Below are 25,033 nucleotides of genomic sequence, written 5' to 3' on the forward strand. Positions count from 1 at the left end.
CATGGCTTAGATTCTGAAAATCCATATTTGCATTTAAGAGAATTTGAGGAGGTTTGCAACACTTATAATGATCAAAATTGTAGCATGGATACTGTTCGATTAAAGCTTTTCCCTTTTTCCTTAAAAGATAAAGCTAAAACATGGTTGCAAAATTTGAGATCAAGTTCAATAAGATCATGGGAAGAAATGCAACAATTTCTAAAAAAGTTTTTTCCTTCCCATAGAACAAAATCTTTTAAAAGACAAATTACAACTTTTTCTCAAAAACAAGGGGAAACATTTTATCAATGTTGGGATAGATATAAAGAGTTACTTAATACATGCCCACATCATGGTTTTGAAATATGGAGGATAGTTTCTCACTTTTATGAAGGTTTAATACCTAAAGATAGGCAAATGATAGAATTCATGTGTAATGGAACTTTTGAAGATAAAAACCCAAATGAAGCTATAGAATATTTGGAGTCATTAGCAGAAAATGCTCAAAATTGGGATAATATAGGCTCAATTGAACCACCAAGTAAAACCAATAATTCAACAAATGAGAGTGGTATTTATCATCTTAAAGATGATGTAGATGTTCAAGCTAAACTTGCATCTTTAGCAAGAAAAATCGAGTCATTAGAAATGAAAAAGAGTGATCAATTAAAAAGTGTTCAAGAAATTGTTTGTCATATATGTGACACACATGATCATCTTACAAAAAATTGTCCTACTTTGCCTTCATTTAAAGAATGTCTCCATGAACAAGCCAATTATGTTAACAATTTTAAAAAATCAACATTAGATTTTTTTTCACAAACATATAATCCTGGTTGGAGAAATCATCCCAATTTTAGTTGGAGGAACGATAATAATGCACAACCTTCACAACAACCTTTTCAAAATAACCAAAATCATCAAGGTTATGCTCCTTATATCCCACCTCCAAGAAAACATTTTGAAGATGAAATTCATGCATACATTCAAAAGCAAGAGTCTATCAATATTCAAAACATTCAATCTATGAATGATTTGAAAGAAACTCTTGCAAAATTTGCATCTGCACTTAATATTCATGAAAAAGGAAAATTTCCATCTCAACCACAACCTAATCCTAAAAATCAAGATAAATTTGATCAAGTAAAATCTGTTATTACTCTTAGAAGTGGTAAAATAGTTAATGATCCATATAGTGATGAAAACAAAGATCAATTAAACTCAAAGAGTAAGGATTCAAATCCTGATACTTTTGAGAAAGATGATGCTTTGAGTCCTAAAAATAAGAAAATTGATGTTAAAATAAATAAACATGTTCCTTTTCCTCATGCATTAGTAAATAATAAAAAACAAAAAAATGATTATGATATTTATGAAGTTTTTAAACAAGTAAAAATAAATATTCCATTATTAGATGCTATTAAACAAGTGCCTTCTTATGCAAAGTTTTTAAAAGATTTATGTACTGTGAAAAGACAATTGCATGTAAAGAAGAAAGCATTCTTAACGGAGCAAGTAAGTTCTATTATTCAAAATAATTCTACCTTGAAATATAAAGATCCTGGTTGTCCAACAATTTCATGTATTATTGGAAAAAATAAAATTAAAAAAGCTTTGTTAGATTTGGGAGCAAGTGTGAATTTACTTCCTTATTCAGTTTATGAAAAACTTAAGTTGGGAGATTTAAAGCCTACATCTGTCACTCTTTTACTAGCCGATAGGTCAATCAAAATACCTAGAGGTATCGTAGAAGATGTGTTAGTTCAAGTCGATAAATTCATATATCCTGTGGATTTTATTGTTTTGGATACACAACCAATAGAAGTGCATAATGAAATTCCAATAATATTGGGACGTCCATTTCTCGCAACTTCAAATGCTTTAATAAATTGTCGAAATGGAATAATGAAATTATCTTTTGGAAACATGACTTTAAAACTTAATGTGTTCAATTTGAGTAAACAACCAAGTATTAATGAAGATGAAGATGAAAATACAATAGAAACTATCGTGGAAGAATGTCAACAAGATAACTTAAATCAACAATCTAATGTTTGTTTAGTGGAAAATTTTGATTCGGAAAATATTTTTGAATCAAAATTATTTGAAAAAGACAATCAAATTGAAGAAGATAATGTAGTAGCCGATCAGTTATCAAGAATAATTTCTGAATCATCTCAAAATGAAATACCAATAAATGAAAATTTTTCGGATGATCAACTATTTTATGCTACTACTATGCCTTGGTCTGCTAATATTATAAATTTTCTTGTAACAAAGAAAATGTCTTCTCATTGGAGTTCACAAGATAAAAATAAATTATTCAAAAAGGTAAAAAAATTTTATTGGGATGATCCTTATTTGTTTAAGTATTGTCCTGATCAAATTTTTCGACGATGCATACCCGACAATGAGGCAAGTAGTGTCATTAAATTTCTTCATTCTGAGGTATGTGGAGATCAATTGTTGTCAAAGAAAACAGCTAAAAATGCAAAAAATTATAAAGATAAAACAAAAGCCTTTTATGATAAAAATATTATGAGAAAATCTTTAGAAAACAGGCAAAAAGTTTTACTTTATAATTCTCGCTTACATTTGTTTCCAGAAAAACTTAGATCACAATGGTGTGGACCATTTATTGTTAAAAATGTTTATCCTCATGATGCTGTTGATGTTGAAAATCCTAAAAATAATAATGTATTTAAAGTTAATGGGCAAAGACTTAAACCAATTTTAGAAAATAAAATTCTTGATGATGAATTTATGCCTTTATATGATCCAACTTAATTGTTATTAATATTTTCATTTTATTTTTGCAGAAATTAGGTCACTTCCCGGTTAAGTGGCGGATAACGGTACTCCGTGGCTCTTACAGTCGGTTAAATTGGTTTCCCACAATAACTGATCAAAAAAAAAAAAATATTTCTTTATTTTCAAAATGGAAGAAGCTATCAAAGAACATGGAAAATATATTTGTTCTTCTGTTTCTAAAAAAGTTCGAAGAATGATTTATGAATGCAGACGTGAAATATTGAGAATGCTTATGCAAAAAGGAATTCCGGAGGATATTCGTCTTATAATTGAAGCCAAGGTTCGAATAGGTGGCGAAGTTCCAAAATTCTTATATGTTCGAAATATGTCCGGACTAGGAAAAAGCACCTATGCGAAGAAAAGGAGGGCAAAAGGGTTAGATGTTTGTCATAAATGTGCCAGATGGACTTGTAACAAACGATGCAGATCTTTGGGATGTGTTTCCACAAATAAAGAAGATAAAATTGATTTCATTAAGAATGGGCTGAGTAAAGAGTCATTGGATGATATCTCATTGATTCTTGAGACGCATTCTAGTGGAGATGTACAAGGTCAACTTCTCCGTTTATGGAAACTATTCCAAGCGCAGCGTCATGGTAATGGTCTTGGGAATCTGACTAAAAAAGACCTTATTTGCCAATTTATAAGAAAATTGGATGGGAAGCCAACCCTCAACTCATAAGAAGACGTTGAAGTCATCATTGATTCAACATGTCACGAAATGGTTTGTGTTTGTTCCTCATCTTCAATAAATTTCAGGTGATATCTCTTTCATCATGTACTTTTTTTTTTTTAATAAAAAAAAATTAAAAAAAAATGTCATATTCAGGTTTGGGGGAGGGTTTATCCTTAAAAAAAAAAAATTTAAAATTTTAAAAAAATATATTTCTATAATAATATTTATTTTTCTTTTTCAATGGCAGAGTAAGGAGTCAAAAACTCCTGACACGCATTAGTTTTTATTTATCATTTTATCACAATAGATTAGATTTTAATATTCCGTATATATTTAAATTGCAAACTACTAAAAAAATGAAGTCTTTTTGTATAGATGTTTATTTATTCTTCTTTTTATCAATTTAATAAAAAATATATAATTGATGGGATATAAGTTATAAATAATATATAATTGTGTCTTTTCAAATAACATATTTTCTAAAACTTTTATGAGTATATAATTAAAGTGATATTGATTGAATGAATAATAACATGTATAATTGAGAGAATTAATTTGTAAAAGTGCAATATTTACTCACATAAATTTTGTGAGTGAGGGGTGAGAATTGAGAAAACAACTTATAAGCTTTTATTGATTATTAAGAAATGGTTGATTACTAGATTAAACCCATTTTGAAAAAAAAAGTAAAATAAAAATTGGCTGCAAAGTTGTTTGAAGTTTGATTGTAAAGATGTAGAGTATTAATATCTCTACTATAATTATTAATGTAATAGATTTACCTCATAAAAAATAAAAAAAATAAATAAACTTTGGAAAAAAAAATGTTACATTTTCAAAGTTTATTGGAGGTATTTGATTATGTAAAAACGATTTTGCAGCCAAGCAAAAAAAAACAAAAAAACAAAAAAACAAAAAAAAACAAAAAAAAAACAAAAAAAAAAAATGGGTTTATTCTTTGTAAATCATCCTATCTTATTTTCAATATTAGATTATTTGATTGTCTGCTTTACATATTAACCATTTTCAATGAGCGTATAATTTTCTTCCAACTCCATGAGTGAAAAACAGCTATATATGAAATACTTTAACCCGAGAGAATATGGAGTTGAGACTTTTACATTAAGATTCCTGATATTATACATGTTATGAAATGATTTCTATTATTATTTTAATTATATTATTCTCAAAGTTTTTAGAAAATATTTATATAAAAAAATTATATATATTTAATATTTTGATATTGTGTGTAATATATATGTATACCCCATCCAATTATATATTAATATATTAGTTGATAATAAGATTTATAAATAAACATATGATCTCCTCACAAGTGTGTTTTAAAATTCAAAAGTTTGCAAATTTGAATATATATATTAAGGAATAAAAATCTAACTTGTGATTTTATGATATTTTATGATATTTTATTACTAAGGGACTAGTAATTAGCCGGTTTGGGGGTGTGTTGGGATCGGTTCAGAGGGTAGAGGGGGGGTGAATACACTCTGAAACTTATCTTCTTTCTTTTCAAAATGATCAAGTGAAGTTTAGTTCACTTAATCTGTTTTCTCAACTTCTAAAACGGTTTGAACAACTTAAATAGTGCGGAAATAGTTCAGAGGTTTTAGTGATGCAAAGGCAAGTTATAACACGATGTATGAGCAATATATAAGATAAATATGCAGTAAAGACTAAGGCACGATTTATGGAAGTTCGAAGGCTTAATCCTTCTACGTCTCCCCTTCTTCCACTTAGGAAGGAATTCACTAGAAGACTTTGGTTATTACAACGTCTTGCAATACACCCACTTCAGACTTAGGACTTATCCAATGCCTAATCCGAAACTCCTAGATTTACACAGATAAGATTCTCAGTTCTTATCAGACTGGTGGAAGCTTTCAGAGTAGCTTCAAGTCTCTTCAATAATGAATACAGTCCGGTTGAGCTTCTCAAACTGCAGAGCGGTCGAGAGGCTTGGAAACCCTAGGATGATCCTTGAAGATAAGATATGTAAACTGTAGGCGAGGGTTTATTTGAGCAGTAAGTGAATGATCTTGTAAGTGTGCTCAAGTATTGCTTCAGTATATCAGATGAGGACTTCTGATAGTATTCAAGTGATTGAGTTGATTGAGATTTTTCGTGTTGCTTGTCTTCTATTCTTCTTCTTGAGCAATCTTCCCTTTATATAGGTCAATCATCAACGTCTTTATTTTGAACGTTCTGATGCTGCATTGAATGCACATTTAATGCTTCATAAATGCATTGATGATTCTGCATGAAGATCGTACTCTTCTTTAAATGCAGACAACTTCCAGGGTCCAAAACTGGTATAAACGGTCGAATGCTTTATCTGTAGCCATTCTGTGTTTTTGTCATTTTAGTGCAACCTGTTGTCTCGATGCAAGAGTCAACAGATCTTCTGATACGCCGGTTCTGCTTTTGATAAAAGATCTTGCAAAGAACGTCTTGTCTCAAGTATTTGTCTTGAGATATCTTGATAAACAGTTGACTTTCTTCCGGTAGAGAGATTTATCCTCTGCTGGTTTGAATAACCAGTCGATAGGCTTGTGACTGCAACCAGTCGAGAGACAAAGGCGGTTGACAAGCTTCCGGTAGATAACTTGAAGGGTTTAGACGGTTGCGGTAGGAGTTGTAGTAGATTCCTGAAGTACAAAAGATTGGTAGCACATTCCTATACAATGAGTTGTTGTTTGTTATCACCAAAATGTCGGATTCAACAGGGTGTGATGAAACTTAAAATTTGTAATTATTTATTTGTTAAAAAGTGTGTTTTAAAATTTAAGTTTAATTAAAATTATGAAGTTGTATTATTTTAGTGTTATGTGTTTATATTTAAATGTTTTACTAAAATGTTGTATTTTACGGTTTGCGCAGGTTTGGTAAAAATAAAATTACTCAAGATACAGAGGTCATAATGGAGTAATCTGAAAACCTGTAGAATCACAAAAGAGGCATCTTCAACTTTGTAGAAGACAAGAAATTCCAAAAACTTCATTAAGATGATCAAAATAATCAAACATCAAAATGGAGACAGATTTACTTTTACTATGACCAGCTTGGAGTAAAAATATCATAAGTATTTCATATTTTATCCAAAAGGGGTGAATGAGTTGTCAAAACACATCTACAGACAAAGGGCTACGTGTTATATGTTTTGTGCAAAAGCAAAATCGGAAGTCTAAGATATCAAACATGCCAATTAATATTGGGTCAATGTATTGACATTCAAGGAGACAAGCACCCACCAACTTTACTATTCCATATTTAATGAGTTTTGGACCCTTGCTCTCATTTGGCCTATAAATAGATGTGTTGTATAAGTTTTGTGATGTGCAAGAGTATAGAGAAGTCCTCATTTGTAAAATAAATATTGTGTGTGTGAGAATAAAAGTTTGAGTGTGCATATTTCTCAAGTTCAAGTATGAAATTTATTTTATCCTTACTCTTGAGTTTCATGTTCATGGCAAACTAAATCTTTTTATGTCAAGGTGAAAAGGTTTAATTGTTGGTCAAGTAAGATTGTTTATATTTTGTATATTCTTCTCTTTTCTATTTTTATTTTGTTTTTCTAATTGATCCTTATTTGTAGGTATAATTTTGGAAGATTTGTTGTTATCTATTTACATCAAATGCTTGGTACCTTGAATGTGGTTACCTTGATTTGTTGTCAAATATGATACAATAAATACTACAATAATTATATACTATAAATATAAGTATCTATTTATAATAAAGTCATATATATTATTTAGACGATAGCGTGACACTGTCGGTTGTTCCAAATAATATATTGTGATTTGAACTAACATTTACTTTCTCCCATCTAACTTTTACTTTATCGCAACTAACATTTACTTTTCCGCAACTAACATTTAATTTCTCGCATATAACATTTATTTTTCCGCAACTAACATTTACTTTATCGCCTCTAACATAAAGTCATATATTTTATTTAGATGATAGCGTGGCTCTGCCGGTTGTTCTAAATGAAATATTGTGATTTGATCTAACATTTACTTTTATGTCAATTTATATTTATGCATTTATATATATATTATGGGTACCATGTATTAAATATCGGCTGATATTAATATAGTGGGAACTATATTATATGATATACTTGTTTAAATATTTAATTGTTCTTTTTATGTTTATATTTATTCATCTATATATATATTATGGGTACCATGTATTAAATATCGGTTAATCTGATATTAATATAGTGAGAACTATATTATATGATATACTTGTTTAAATATTTCATTGTTCTTTTATGTTTATTCTTATTTTAGTTTCTTTTATTTATTTTTATTAAGCAATCTTAAATAAACCAACAATGAACCTTTGAAACCTTGACAATTTTATAATTTGTGTATTTGAAGTTTCATAATAATATTTCCATCTATAATATATCATGCTAAAATTAAACTTACAGCATCCTCTCCGTGGATCGATCTCGTACTCACGAGTATATTACTTGCAGACAACCTACACTTGGGTGAATTACAATTTAAGTTGTAACAACAACGTGCTACATACCAGGGCCCGGTCTGTCTTTGTTATCTGATTCTTGACCTCCAGTCAATAGACGGTTCACTTGCATGCATGTATAATCATACTCTCGTGCTGAGCGTTTCATGCTCATGTCTCGTACTCTGTGTTTCTGGATACCATATTCCTTGGGGCAGGTTTGCAATTGGACGAGGCGGGTGGATCCAAGAGGGGCTAGGCAGTAGTCAGCCAACTGGAGCTTCGTCTAGGTTTTTATACTGTTGTTATTGGGTTGATACAACTTTCGATTTGGTTGTATAAACTATTCGGATATTTACGGATTTCTTTCCTTGGGATTGTATAATGTTTTTAGTTTCCGCAGTTTAATTCTGATTATTGTTTTGATTAAGTTAATTGCATGCCTAAGTTCTGTTTAGTAGGTGATCTCGGTAAGGGTCACTACATTTTCCATATATGACTGTTCCTCAGGCCCCTTTGGACACTGATATGCAGACAGTCTAAAATGAGCAGCCAATGGTGTTAAAACTCCTTTGGATTCCTTCATTCCAAACTTGGTCACAACCCTTCAAGGTAATATTCTTGTGTAATATACAACAGTCCCTTGTTTCTGTCCCTTTTAATCTGCATTCCATGTATCCTCTGTGCTGGGCCAAGATCCTTCATCTCCAACTCTGCCTTGAGTTTGTCTTTAAGGTTCACAATCTCATCCATGCTTTTACATGCCATGAGAATGTCATCAACATAGAGTAAGAGATAAATGGCATGGATCCATCTTGTAGTGCACACAGCTATAATACTCACCTATCTTGGATGAATTGCAAATCATGAAGCTATCAAAACGTTTGTACCACTGCCTTGAAGACTGCTTTAATCCATACAAGGATTTTTTTTGAGGAAACACACCTTAGATTCTTGTCTTGGAACCTCAAAACCTTCAGGCTGCTTCACAGTTCTTACACACAGCTATCATACTCACCTCTATTGAATGAATTGCAAATCACGAAGCTATCAAAACATTTGTACCACTGTATGAGGACTGCTTTAATCGATACATGGATTTTTTTTTGAGCAAACACACCTTATATTCTTGTCTTAGAACCTCAAAACCTTCAGGCTGCTTCACAGTTCTTACACACAACTATCATACTCACCACTATTGAATGAATTGCAAATCATGAAGCTATCAAAACATTTGTACCACTGCCTTGAGGACTGCTTTAATCCATACAAGGTTTTTTTTAGCAACCACACCTTAGATTCTTGTCCTGGAACCTCAAAACCTTCAGGCTGAAATAATCTCATACAAACTTCCATGTAAGAAGGCAGTTCTTACATCTATCTGTTCCAGCTCCGGATCCATGTTTGCTTTCAATGCCAACAGAATCCTGATAGATGTGTGTTTGACAACAGGTGAGGAGACCTCATTGAAATCTTAATATATTCCTTCCTTTTGAGTAAATCCCTTGGCCACTAATCTTTCTTTGAACCTGTGTCTTCTATTCCTGGAATGCCTTCCTTTATTTTGATTAATGTCAATTTTCTTCCTACCACTCTTCTGTCCTTTGTTAACTCCATCAGTTTCCATGTACCTTTTGAGTGAGCCTATTTATTCAAGCATAGCCTCTTTCCATTTTATCATATGCTTTCAACTCACTGCCTCCTTGTAAGTGCTTGGTTCACTGTCACTTAGAGTCTCTGGCACACTTAGAGCAAAAGATATTAAATCTGCATATCCATATCTATCAAGAGGTTTGATCTGCCTTCTGACTCTATCCTTTGCAAAAGTATAATCCTTCAACTCACAACCATCATGTGGATTATGAATAACTTCATTTCTAAATTTCCAACCTGATCAGTTTGCAAAAGAGAATCTTCTTCATGTGACTCCGCCATAATGTGATCAATCTTGCTAGAATGTTCATCCAAACATGTTGTACTTGTCAGAGGTGCTTCCTTCAACATGTAATCTTCATTAAACGTGATGTCCCTGCTAATAAAAGTCTCCCCACGCCCATTTTCTGAGATCCAAACTTTCTATCCCTTTGTTCTCTCTGTATGTCCAAGGAAGATAGATTTTTTGGCTCTTGGTTCAAGATTTCCTATGCTTATATGTATGTAATCAGTGCATCCAAAAGATTTAAGTGTTGGGTAATCCCCTGGCCTATCTGACCAGACCTCAATGGGTGTTTTGAAACCCAAGGTTATAGAGGGGCATCTATTTATCAGATAACATGCTCTGGTGGCAGCTTCTCCCCAAAAACTTGCAGGAAGTTTTGCATTTGAGAGCATGCATCTCGCTCTTTCCAAAAAATTTCTATTCATTCTTTCAGCAAGTCCATTCTGTTGTGGGGTGTGTCTGACTGTGAGATGCGTTTCTTTACCATATTTCTTACATAGATCAATGAATTCTTGGTTGATATATTCCAAACCATTTTCAATTATGAGCCTCTTAATTCTCTTGCATGTTTGGTTTTCAACTAAGTCTTTCCAGTCTCCGAACTTCTGCAGGTCTTCGTTCTTGTGTTTCATTTTATACAGCCATACTCTCCTAGAATAATCATCTATGAAGGTTATGAAATATCTAAAGCCTCCATCTGTCTGAGTATTTGCAGGTCCCCATACATCAGAGTGTATGTAATCCAATGTGTATTTTGTTCTATGCTCAACTTTCTTGAAATTTACTCTAGTTTAATTTGTTTCTGTAGTGACCCTACCCGGATCACCTATTAACCAGAGTCTTAGGCATGGAATATAAATAATCAATAAACTTAATCAAAGTTATAAACAATTTAACAAAAACCAACATGGATAAAAATATACTAAATAAAATATTAATCTAGAAACCACTGGCAACTCTTGCTACCAAGCCCCGGTCACCGACTAACCACTGATCTCGTTCCTGGTCCATCTGTATACTTGTCTCGTCAAATGGGATGTATAAAAAAATACAACAACAACATGGACGTGAGAGACTACGCTCAAAACGTAAAGAACGAGTATACAAATCTAGGATGATGCATGCAAATGACTGGGTACTAGTTAACATGATATTTTCTCAGTATGGGCGCCAATGAGTATGTAGTACCATCTGAGGTCAACTCCGCTGGGTACCTTCACACACTCATCTGAACCACTGCAGCCTTAGTCCATGTCATCACGGCATCTCCCGGTGTCAGACAATATAACAAGAAATGTAGGGCTGAGCGACCCTATTACAAAGGCTATCTCGAAGGAGACTCGGCTCAACTTGAATATTCACTTGCAACATAATATATCAAAGCAATAAAACATGTATCATGGCACATAATATGCAACACATAAGCATGCATACTCGTCGAAAATCTCAGTCAGTACTTACATACCTTAACAACTGGCCTAAATGTACAAGTACAAGTATCTACAGTCCAAGCCTACAAACCAAGATGATACTATATCACTAATACTCGTCTATAAGCCTTAACTAAACTAATAGATACTCCCTAATACTAGTATAGATCTCGGACTATACATGCGTCTATATTCAGCCCATTGATGTCGAAGGTCCTGACCCAAACAACGCTTCGGTACAAGCCTTGTAGCACCTCGCTAATGCCCGACAATCAGTTATAAGGCAAAAACCCTAAGAATATACACTGATACACTCTCAAACACCTCCAAACACATACTAATTATGAGGATTTCTGCCTATATTTATAGACCTTGATCGAAAAATTCGATCCCTGGTTTGAAAGCTCCGATCTTTGCATGTCTTCTACGTGCCGAACTGCCCTGTTTGGAAGCTCCGATCCTACCCTTATGAAGTTCTGATCTCATGCATGCGATTGTGTGTCAAAACGCTGGCGACACGCCATTAGTGTTCATGGCCTAACCTTCAGATGTTCTGATATTCCTTCTGAACTCCTACACTTGGTCCGATCACTTCAGACCTTCCGATCTCCCTATGATTCATGTTCGGACCTTCCAAATTACCCGAGTCAACTTTGACTCTTGGACCATTTTTGAACATATGTGAGTCAATTTCTTGGTCTGATTAATCATATTAAAATCATTTAATCATGTTGATCATTTTATGCTCGAGAAATGAGATTCGGGTTACTAGAGTTTCCCTAGTACACAATGCTCACAATCCAACTTGTTTATTTGGTCCTTGCCAAAAGCTCCTTGTTCAATTCAAGCATTCCTCTCTTACTGATATATCCCAGTCTGATATGCGACAATCTAGTTCTATCAGGGCTGACTTGTGCATTCAAGGCAATCTTTTCAGTGCATGATTTTACTTCAAGTACCTACATGCCATTATGTCTTAGTCCCTTCATTACAACCATCACACCTTTAGTGACATTAAGGCTCCAAGCTTGGCTTTAAACTCATAACCTAGTTGATCCCTGACTGTTTAATTCGTTATTAAAAATAATTAATGGCAAGAGTACCAAGTCAAGTAATAGTAAGTGGATTTTGAGTCCAAGTATCGTTCACACAGAGACTGTAGTTAATTTTCAAGATTTAATTATTTAGCTTAATCTAGACATAATAATAAAAAGAGTTGCGATGAATTAAATAAAAATTTAATTATTAAAAATAATAAAAAATTAAAATAGGTGAAAGATAAATTTAATTAAAATGAGACAATCAAGACACACGCATGTATCAAACTAATTTATGCATCAACGTGGCACAGACTGAAAATTATGTTTATTTCAATCACGGTGAATTTTCTTATATTATTCAACAATCTATTTCATGAATTGCTAAACCTATTCAAGTTGGACGGATTAATTATTTCTAATTAATTCTAATAAAACTCAAACGCATTCAATATTTATGAAAATTCAGTTTTCTCCTAAAATCGAATACTGAAACCGAATACTATTTCTAGTCGGTTTACCATATGTTGATTGATATTTTTGAAACTATCTTTAATCAATCCTCTTTCGATTCATGATTAATCAATACACATGTAAATAGGTGAGGCTATTCACACAAAATATTAAACATCATCAATCAATAATTGAAAATATCCAAAATCTCAAACATGAAACCAAGTCTCAAACATCAATTAGTTTCGACCCACTCTCGTGGTCTAGGTTGAAGAAAACTATTCAATAATCAAAAATATAATTCAAAAAAAATAAAATAAAGAAGAAGAAAGAAGAAGAAATAGAATGAAACGATCTTCCTATTCTTAAATCTCTGACGCCCTAGCCGCCACCTTTGTCTCTGGATTCTCTCCTACTCATGTTCTGATGTCTCTTATTTATGTCTTTAAAAGCCCATAAAATAAAGCCCAGAAAAAGTAAATTCTTAATTCCCGAAAATCCCAATTTCTGAGTCTGCGTGACATGTCTCTCAAGCGGCAAGCGAGCAACTTTCTATCCCAAAAAGTTTTTCCCGCAGCACAGGTCTCGTTCGAGTCGCAAATAATTATGGCTCGGGCGAGCTCACTTTTTTCCAGCGCGCAGCGTTTTTAAAAAATTCATGTATGGAGTTATAGCTGTCAGATTGAGCCAAAATTTGGACAACAACTTCAAAACATCTTTAATTTCAATTTGAACAGGGGAGATCGGATTTGAATATCTTTAAAATTAAAAATATATTTTTGATCATTTCTACTCCGTAATTCATTTTTGCGGCTCTTCTCTTGCTCCAAATTCTTGATTTCTTCAATATTTCCTTCAAATAAAACCCGGAGTGTGAAATGCACATGCATGAAATAAATTATAAATAAAACATGTAAAAACACACATGAGACCATATGAATGCATGCCAAATAAACCTAAAAATAATACAAAATAATGCACACAAAATGCACTTATCAATCCCGCATTCCAAGTGATATCAATTTCCTTTCCAAACTTGGTACAAACCTTACTTCAGACAAAGTCCTGATTATAACATTACTGTGCTTGAGATTGATAGATCCAATGCCTTCAATCTAACATACCACATTGTTTCTCATAAGAACTGTTCCACCATTGATTCTAGTGAAACAACTAAACCATTCCCTACATGGACTCATGTGTAAAGAACACCCTGAGTCCAAAATCCAATCCCTCTTAGACTTCTCAGTGGTTACCAACAATACATATGAACTCTCATAACCATCTTTTGCCACAGCTGCATCTCCTGAACCTGATTCCTTTTCATCTTGTTTTATTATTTCTCTCTAGACAATCTCTCCTGAAATGTCCTTCTTTATGGCATAAGAAACATCTATTTTTAAACTTTGGCATTGATCTTGATCGAGACTTACCTCTGGATTTGAATTCTCTTTTGTCAGATCTCGCTATAACAAAGAATCCTGCACTCTCATCATCACTATTGGTTCACACACAAACATTCACACTAAACCGATGGTGTATTGTGGAGATTCGAGGGTGTTTTAATTTGGAATGTGACTTCTCTGAGACAAATTCCAATGAAATGTTTCTAATTTGTTGTTTGTTTCATTGTTTGTCTTGCTCGAGGGCGAGCAATATTTAAGTATGATGGAGTTGATGACTGCATTTTGTGTGCATTATTTTATTTTATTTTTATGTCTATTTTGCATGCATTTGTATTTTATTATTATGTTTTTATGTGATTTATTTCATATGTGTGCATTTCACTCTCGGGGTTGATTTTGTAGGAATTTGTGAAGAAATCGTGATTTTGGGGCAAGAGAAGAGCCGCAAGAATGAATTACGGAGCAGCAATGGTCAAAAAATTATTTTTGATTTTAGAGAGATCCAAATCCGATCTTCAATGTTCAAAGTGAATTCAAGATGTTTTGAAACTGCTGTCCAAATTATAGATCGATCCAACGGCTAGATCTCTAGATATGATTTTTTTCAAAAAAAACTTCGCGTTGGTAAAGAAGCAGAGCGCCCCCGCGCCATGTAGCGAGAAAAAAATATTTTGGGGGCAGAAAGTTGCTTGCTCGAGCGCATTTTCATGTGCTCGAGCGAGCCTGAAACAATGTGAAAAAAAATAAAACAGAAGATATCTTGCTAGAGTGCATGTTCTTGCGCTCAAGCGCGATCGCGGAGTTCAGAAAAAAAACTCTGAGAAAATTAAATAGTGGACTTGTCGAGCTTTATTACGTGGGCTTTCAAAGACATATAAATAGAAGTTATCATAGGTGATAAGGAAGATCGCACGCAACAGACAAATTGTGAGGGCTAGGCGGGGGCTTGGAGATTGAAGAACGCTCCAATCTAGTTCTTCCTTTCTTCTTCTTTATTTTGATTTTCAATTATATTTTCGTTATTTGAGTAGTTTTTCTTCAACCAAGACGGCGAGATTGGGCCGAATAATTTTATGTTGAACATGTGGATTTTGATTTGAGATTTTTAGATTTTTATTAAGATTATTGATTGTTGGATTTATGTTTTGTTCTTGTGAATAATCTGATCAATTATTGTTAATTGATTCTGAGTAGACAGATTAGGAATTGATTTAGATCAATCCAATAATTGACATACGGTTAAACCATCTAGAAATAGTATTCGGTTTCAGTATGCGATTTTAGGTGAAAACTGAATTCTCATAATTCTCAATGCATTTGAATTTGATTATAATTATGAAAATTAATCCATCAATATTTGAATAGGTTTAAATGTTCTAAAAATAGACTGTTAAATAAATTAGGAGAATTCACCGTGATTTAAGATTAAATTTGGATCTTAGATTTGCCACTTGTTTTCATAATTTGTTTGGTACTTGCGTGTGTCTTGGTTGTCTCATTTTAATTAAATTTATCTTTCAGCTATTTTATTTCTTATTTTTCAGTAATTGAATTTTTATTTAATTCATTGCAATCCTTATTTAATATTTTTGTATAGATTAAGCTAAATAATTAATTCTTGAGAATTGACTACAGTCTATGTGAGATCGATACTTGGACTCTCTGTCCATTTTTTATAACTTGACCTGGTACGTTTGCCCGTAATTATTTTAAATACCGAATTAAGCGTCAAAAGGGTTTTATTTCCAACGAGCTAAAACAATATGTTGATGTCTCTAGTAAACCAAATTCATCGTTGAATAACTATTTTGCTTCAATTTATTTCTTTAGAAATCGAAAATAAAATAGAAGGAAGGTTTAGTTACGATTAGAAATTGACTTTCTATCTTCACTCATGGATCCTTTATTCATATTTATTCAATTGGCAGTCTTAATTACAGTTTCAAGAGTGCTTAGAGACCTATGACATATCAGTGCAAGTTTCACTCTCAAGTGTTCATTTCTTCCAACGACCTCTTAAAAATACACACCTCCCTTGAGATAATTAATTACACACCTCCGAATTTTACATCCGGTTTTGCTTTAACTCCAATAATTACCTGCAAACTTATCTATAACTGTGATAGAATTGAGATTTCAATCCCCTCGTCTATAGCTCGGATGGATATCAACCTCATTGAATCCGCAAACTTAGTTTCAGACTAGGCAATTATGATTTCAATCCCTTGCCCCAAACCCGGATGAAAATTTCAAAATTAAAAAAAAATTACTTTTTTTCAATTAATTTCAAAAATTTATGGTGCGCCTAAGATCATAAGTTCAAAGGATCATTAAAATTCACATGACACAGTTAAGCTCATTAAACACCTAGTGTCGTGAAATGGTCAAACGGATACAAACATCATCAATTTTATCGCTACACTTCACCGGTCTAACTTGAGTACTTAAAAATATTCACGGGTTGACCTACTGTTTCTCATGTCAAGTCAAGGGCAAACATTTCACAAAAACAAAAAAAAATTTAACTTCATATTATCATTGGCTCCCATTCATTATCCTACATAACACACATGCAAACAAACACTAAAACAAACGAGACACAAACACCACGAAACGAACTATATACAAACAAACTAAAACATTATGAATGCAACACAAACAGGACAAACAATGAAATAAACTAGTCGACCCCCATACTTATCTAAAGCATTGCCCTCAATGCTTCAGAAACAATGAACAGAATGAAAAACGAACAAAAATACAATGAAAACAAAAATAACACTCCCCTGGTTTAAGATTCATCCTCTTTCTCCGGCTGTAGAACTCCAACAACAACTTCTCTTAGCGGGGCAACATACTACACATATAAAGGCGACGGGTAAGGAGGTGGATTAGCAAAAGAAATTAAAAATAAAAATAAAAATAAAAATAAAGGAGATAAAACACTGGGTTTCATCCCAGTCAGCGCTAAATTTATAGTCTATAGCCCGACTATGTAGTAGCAACCATCAAAGAGCGGCTGCCGCCCATAGTAAGAATCATACGACTCTACGTATGGGTCTTGATTTCCTACGCTCTCAAGCTTGGCGTGATATTGACATAGAAAGCTCGTCGGTCAAGCGATACTCAACATGAACTGATTATTTTGGAAGGAGACTCTGAATCTAGGCTGAAGCTCATGGATGATGTAATATTTTGGAGTTGACGTCAACGACAAGAACGGATCTTCTAATGATGTACATGTAAAGACTACTGACGAGGTCAAATCCTTTGGCTTGTATATCTCTTCTTCCTCCACTATCACTTTTGGCTCCTCTTCAATTAAAAATTCTTCAAATAGTATTTCTTATTGCTCTGGCTCAATTACTTAATTCTCTTGACAGATCTCAGAAAATGGTTCTATAAGAAGCGCAATCTGTTCATCCAAAAGACTCAAAGAGTTGATGCGGCTTTTTAAGAACTCATTTGTATCTGTCTGCTTTTTCACAATGTTTTTCAACGGAGCCACATAATCCTAAAAATTCCCGATACACTCTTCTTGAAGCTCAAATGGTTCGTTCAAAAAATTTTTGGAGTTGAATTCTTGAGGATATTGATGACTCCAACCCTGCAGTGAAGGATCACAATGTCAATGGTAGTTGAAATCTGCCATATTATTTAACAAGTGCATCGCACTGTTATAATCTCTTCTGAACAAGTAAATTCCAGTTGTCAAAGCTCCATAATCTACCCAACATCTTGTTGTCTCATCCAAACCGCCATAAAAATATAAACTAGAGTGTAGTTAAAAAAATCATGATATCAACATCTGTCTGCCAAATCATTGAATTTCCTCCAAACATCATATAATGGTTCTGAGTAGCCAAACCTTGTGAACACTTGTCGATGATACATCTCCAAGCACCTCACAAGTAAGAAAAATTAAAATTAAGAATTAAACAAATGCAAGGAAGAAATTTTTTTTTTTTAGTCTCAAGCAAATAATCTATCCTAATATTAACTAAACTGTTCCCGATAACGGCGCCAAAAATTTGATCGCTTAATTTGATATTAAAAATAATTATTGGAAAGCATACCAGATCAAGTAATAGTAAGTGGATTTTGAGTCCAAGTATCGATCACACAGAGACTATAGTTAATTCTCAAGATTTAATTATATAGCTTAATCTAGACATAATAATAAAAAGAGTTGCGATAATTTAAATAAAAATTTAATTATTAAAAATAATATGAATTTAAAATAGTTGAAAGATAAATTTAATTAAAATGAGACAACCAAGACACACACATGTATGAACTAATTGATGCATCAACGTGACACAGACTGAAAATTATGTTTATTTCAATCACGGTGAATTTTTCTATCTTATTCAACAATCTATTTTTTGAATTGCTAAACCTATTCAAGTTGGATGGATTAATTATTTCTAATTAATTTTAATCAAACTCAAATGCATTCAATATTTATGAAAATTCAGTTTTCACCTAAAACCGCATACTGAAACCGGATACTATTTCTAGTCGGTTTAACCATATGTTGATTTATACTTTGAAACTATCTTTAATCAACCCTCTTTCGATTTGTGATTAATCAACACACATGTAAACAGGTGATCAGGCTATTCACATGAAATATTAAACAACATCAATCAATAATTTAAAATATCCAAAATCTCAAACATGAAACCAAGTCTCAAACATCAATTAGTTCGACCCACTCTCGTGGTCTTGGTTGAAGAAAACTATTCAATAATCGAAAATATAATTCAAAAAAATAAAATAAAGAAGAAGAAAGAAGAAGAACTAAAATGGAACAATTTTCCTATTCTTCAATCTCCGACGCCCTAGCCGCCGCCTCTGTCTCTGCGTTCTCTCCTTCTCATGTTCTGATGTCTTCTATTTATATGTCTTTAAAAGCCCAAAAAATAAAGCCCAGAGAGTTAAGATTCTTAATTCCCGAAAATCCCAATTTCTAAGTCTGCGCGACATTTTGCTCGAGCGGCTAAAATTTGCCGCTCGAGCGAGCAACTTTCTGTCCCAAATTTTTTTTCTCTCAGCACAGGCCTCGCTCGAGCCACAAAAAATTATGGCTCGGGCAAGCTCACTTTTTCCAGCATGCAAAATTTTTAAAAAATTCTTATCTGGAGTTCTATCCGTCGGATCGAGCCAAAATTTGGACAACAACTTCAAAACATTTTTAATTTCAATTTGAACATTGGAGATTGGATTTGGATCTCTGTAACATTAAAAATATATTTTTTACCATTTCTGCTCCGTAATTCATTCTTGCGGCTCTTCTCTTGCTCTAAATTCTTGATTTCTTCAATATTTCCTTTAAATAAAATCCGAAGAGTGAAATGCACATGCATGAAATCAATTATAAATAAAACATGTAAAAACACACATGAGACTATATGAATGCATGCCAAATAAACCTAAAAATAACACAAAATAATACACACAAAATGCACTTATCAATCCCGCATTCCAAGTGATATCAATTTCCTTTCCAAACCTGGTACAAACCATACTTCAGACAAAGTATTGATTATAACATTACCGTGCTTGAGATTGATAGATCCAATGCCTTCAATCTGACAGGTGTTGTGAAAAATACTCACAAGCGTACGAGTGTCAAGTTTTAATAAAGTGATGAATCAAGTATCGTTCCCACAAGGAGTAAATTGAAAATATATAATACTTGTAATTAAAATAGTCATAATTTTATTTAGAAAAATAAACTTTAAAGATTTGGTGACAATTTAAATAAATAATAAAGTTTGTAAAGCGTGCGCACACACAATCCTTAAGAGAATATCAAGCAAAGAGAAATAGTCTAGAGGTTTTGATTTCACCTGCTCTCTACAATATTCCTTCCTAATTAACCTATTTTCATGAATTCATTTCAATTAATAACCAAAAACACATAGATTATGCTATTTCTCTCTCCCGAGTATCAAATAGAGTGTATCAATTACAAATCAATTCCAATATCCCTATTAAGAATATACTTGTAATGATATGTGTAAGAAAATGTTCTTTCTAGGCTCTAGTAAAGTTATAAGCTCTTCCGAGACATATAAACAATTAATAGTGTAAATTCTATCGATCCTATTCTAAATCCCCTCTCCCGAGTGCCGGATTCTAAATAAATATGACAAATCAATTTATGGCCAGTAAATTGAAAAGACTTTCAAAACTAGAATCTCAATTAATTTAGAAGAACTCAATTCAATAAAATCAATAATTCATGAACACGTCTTGACCAGGCTACATCAACCTCTAGACTTAAAATTTTTAGTTCATAGCAAAATTCAAAGCAACCCAAATCATGTTTAATGTCTCAAACTTAATTCAACAACTAAAAGAAAACAATAAAGAAGAAATAACAAAGCCGTAGGCTTTCTTCCGTGTCCGGTTGAAAAGCTCCGTCTTCGTTCCAAGCAATTTTCAATTCTCGAACTCTTAAAAATCTCACAAAGTTTTCTCTCAAAAGTGTTGTAGTGTGCGACGGCTGATGATACTCTATTAGGTCTGAAAAACTCCCTTTTATACTCCCTAAGAATCGTCCAAAATAAGTCCAAAGATATCCCAAAGTTTTCAAAATTGCAAAAACACTTTAGCATAAATTTCGCGCGGGCGCGCCTCCTAAGTCGCACGGGCGCGCATAACACTTTGTCTTGACAATTCAAAATTCTCGAACACACGCGGGCGCGCATCATTCCTGGCACGGGCGCGCATAAGCCTCGGTCTCATCACTCTAAAATCTCTTCAGGCAACGCGGGCGCGCATACTGCTCTGCCTCATCTTCATTTTTCCTTCAAAATCCTGGACCGTCTTCGCTCGTTTTGCCATTTTCTTGACTTCTTTGACTTCATCCATCATAAATTCAGTATTTTCTTTATTTCCTAACATACAACACAAACAACAACAAATTTCGCATAATTCTGCTCGAAACCAAAAAATTATCCAATAATATCAATACAAATTAAGTACACAAAATGCACTTATCAAATTTCTCCAAACTTAAATATTTGCTAGTCCCGAGTAAAAACCACTTAAATCTCAAAAAACAAAACACAAAACACTCACTCAAACAAATCAAGACCAACCAAGAAATACTATGAATCAATGGCCTCAGCAATGCATTCAAAAAAATATTTTTCATCCAATCATATCGAACCTATCAATCTTTATCTTCAAACAAACACATGCTAGTGAACCTCAAAAACTTACAAATCCCGCAACTCACGTTCAAAATACTCTTATCCAAATCAATTCATACATTCATAAAGGATCAATTAATAGGATACTTCAATTGAAAACACTCGCAATCAGGCTATTTCACAAAAGAAAAGTGTGTGCGTGTTTTGGCCAAAAAATCATAGTCATTAAAAGTGTCAATCAATCATCCATAGGCTAAATTCTTGCAACCCTTCTCCACTAGTATATTGGGCGACTGTGACTCGGTCAATAGGACTTAATTGGCTTGTAACGTAAGGCCTGGCACATGGCTACAAATAAAGGATTATGAATTCAAAAGAGGGAGTAAATGATGTTCAATCTCTAATTTCCACTCCTTTTCATTCACATTTCACACTTTTTTTTTCACCCTATTAACTTTTCATTCGTTCTTTTTTTTTTTTCACAACATTTGTTCCTTTCTTTTCTCAACTTTTCAATCCCTTTTTCATCATTTTTTCTTTTTTTCTTTGTTTCTTTTCACTACTACCTTCATCCTTTTCAATTCTTTTCCACCATACCATTCCATCATTCAAATTAAAATTAGGAGCATACAAAAACTTTCACGCATTACTTACTCTCTCAAGGTAGGAATTAATGTATAAGCTATTCATCAAGTAGTGAATGTGGGACCTTTAAAAGATGCCAAATGGGGGTTTATCACACGTTTACACGCATGCCATTCATTTTTCAATTAAGCTCAAACAGGGTAATAGGGATAGTTGAAACATTAGATAGCTTGAAAGGCACAAACGATTTTCAAAAAAATTTCCTAAATCATTCCTAAGTCACAGTTATGCCCGTATTGCGCCTCAAAGGGTGTTCGAACTAGTTATAGACAATCTCAATTCACAAGTAAATCACATGAATTTTCACCAGTGCAGAAAAGAAGCAATCATCAGCAGTAAACGATGATCTTCAACAAGTATTCAGAACAAAGTACCTAAAGTACTCATATATATCGTGAAAGCTCAAAAGGCAACTAAGGATATTTTCCAACAAAAATTAGGCTCAAGGATCCAAAATGCCTCATTCATTTCTATGTTTGTATGTTTTAACTCAGACTTAAGCACACATCACATAATATATAGGAATTCATTCATTTAATTGGTTCACCAACACAAAAATTCTTTTAGATACATTAACGATCATGGATTTCAGATACAAAGCAAAAAATTTTCATTATTGGCCATTTTTTCATTTTTTTCATGGTTTCTTGAACTTAACTCAAAACCATCTCACATCCACAAAACAATTCTCAATTTCCCAACACAACACACTATTTGATTTAAAGTAAGTCATCCAACCACCGACACAACACATAAAATCCTAAAAAACAAAAACACTAAAAGAAAACACACAAAAAACAAGAATAAAAACAAGCAACAATTTCCAACATGATTTAATAAAACCCCCCAAACTAGGTACATTCATTGTCTTTAATGAATTATCAAGAAAGAATAAGGACATGTACCTCAGACGACAACCGTCAGTGGTCACCGCCCTCATCACCATCAACACCATGGTTAGGGCCGAAGCACCAAAAGTAGGTGGCCACTGAGGATAGGGAGGAAACGGATGAGCCGAGATCGCAACGTGAGGAAACTGGTGGCTCAATGCATCAGTGAAACTCATCATATAGTCCATAAACATATCATTCCTGTGCTGAAAATGCTGGAACTCCTGTCGGTGATGGCGAAGATCCACCTCAAGGGATGTAACACGGGCATCCATAGAAGGAGGTGGTACAGGATGTGGGTCAGAGACTCGTCGAGCTGCTGCTCTAGCATTGTATGCTCGTCTGGCCTCGCGTTCTCTCAATTCACTTTCAGATGGAAGACGAGAGGAAGAACCACAGGGTATAAGAGCCGTGGGCTTCAACAATTTTCAGTAGGGCTCCAATCAACCCCAACGGCTTCACATAAATTAGTAAGAATATAAGGCAAAGCAAGCCCCCCGCTCGAACGACCAGCAACAACATTCTGAATAGTTTCTTGGCAGATCTGGCGTAAATCAATAGCCATTCCCTCTACAATGCAGTACACAAGAATCACCCTCTTTTTGGTGATCTCATGGTCGTGATCAGTGGGCTTAAGTCGAGCGCAAACAAGATTGTACCACCTCTTGGCGTCACTAGTCAAGTCGGTCTTCCACAGCTTTGATGGCTTGTGATCACTGCCCAGCCTCCATTCAGCGCCCGCGACACAGATGGTGTGAATAATGTCATCATAATCAATTTCCCTCGAATTATACGCCACATATTCATAAATTTCCACTGGAGGGATTTGAAACAAAGTATTAATCGAAACAAAGTCAAAAGGCACCATCTTGCCCCTCACCAATACCTTGAACTCGATGTGTTTAACAAATTGATGCCACTGACGCGCTATGACTTCATCACCTACATTGCTCCTAATAATCCTAGTCGGATCAAATCCAATTGAAGTATCAAACCCCCGCTCAGGCAGAATGCTCTTCGATAATAACTTGTGATAATTCTCCTAAGCCTTTTCATCCCAGAAACGATGAGCATCAAAAGTAGGGTCCGAAGAAGAGGAAGCACCAAACTTCAACTTTTTCTTAGGTGCCATATTTCAAACAAGTGGTGGACGGTATTCACAAGTCAAATGATCAATATATATATCAATAACCGTCATACCCCAAACTAGCAGTAAACAATCACCAATCAAACACCACACTCCAACGCCAACGAACCCACAATTCAAACCAAAGACTCACGCCACAACCGATTCACAACACATCGGATTTAAAATTGAAAGCATGAAATCCTGCCAATAGAGAAGTCGTACCTCACAAAACCAAGAAAGCAGCAATATCCAGAAAAAAAATTCCTGCAACGTAGCTCGATGGCGCGCCCTGAGAAAAAAATTAGAATATGGAGAAATAAGAGGAGAAATAGAAACGAGAGGTGAGGTAGAGGAGGACTGGAAGATTTAATTGGAGTGGAGGCGGCGATTTGGAGAAGAAGAGTGTGAAGGGTTTGAAAAGGGAAGGAAAATGGGGAGTAAGAATGGAAAAAAATATCAAGGAAATCTGGGTTAAGAACAGACGGGGCAGGCGCGTGGCATGAGATAGGCGGGCGCGCATAGCATGCGGGGTTGAATGTTTTAATGCATGGGGTATGCGCAGGCGCACATTGATAATCAAGCGGGCGCGCGCACATCTCGGGTTGGAGTATGTTGGTCACAGAGGGACGTGCGCGCGCGCGATAAGAGGAGCGGGCGCGCATAAGTCTTTGGTCTGGCTCTGGATTATTAAATTTGCAAGCGCGGGCGCGCCCTGGATACCTAGCGGGTGCGCATAAATTTCTGTTTCCTTCCTTTGTTTTTCAAAATTGATGAAGCGCGGGCGTGCCAATGAGCAAGGCGGGCGCGCATATGCTGCTGAAAACTGCGTTCCTAAAAAAACAAAGACAATATGAAGCACGACGGACAGATAAATGAAACCGCGAAAAACAAATTAACGTAAAGAATAAATAAAATTAAGAAAAAACGAAAGGAAAATTTGGGTTGCCTCCCAAATAGCGCTTGGTTTATACTCATCAG

The 25,033-nt window shown here is 34.0% G+C and overlaps 1 non-coding gene across 1 annotated transcript; it reads right to left on the reverse strand.

The window, feature by feature from the left end:
- Positions 1-229: 229 nt before the first annotated feature.
- On the reverse strand, positions 230-338 carry LOC140894105 (small nucleolar RNA R71). Its single transcript, XR_012153655.1, has one exon. It is a non-coding gene; the product is annotated as a small nucleolar RNA R71 (small nucleolar RNA).
- Positions 339-25,033: the final 24,695 nt, after the last annotated feature.

The sequence above is a fragment of the Henckelia pumila genome, chromosome 3 (assembly GCF_033568475.1).
Source record: "Henckelia pumila isolate YLH828 chromosome 3, ASM3356847v2, whole genome shotgun sequence".
Classification (NCBI taxonomy): domain Eukaryota; kingdom Viridiplantae; phylum Streptophyta; class Magnoliopsida; order Lamiales; family Gesneriaceae; genus Henckelia; species Henckelia pumila.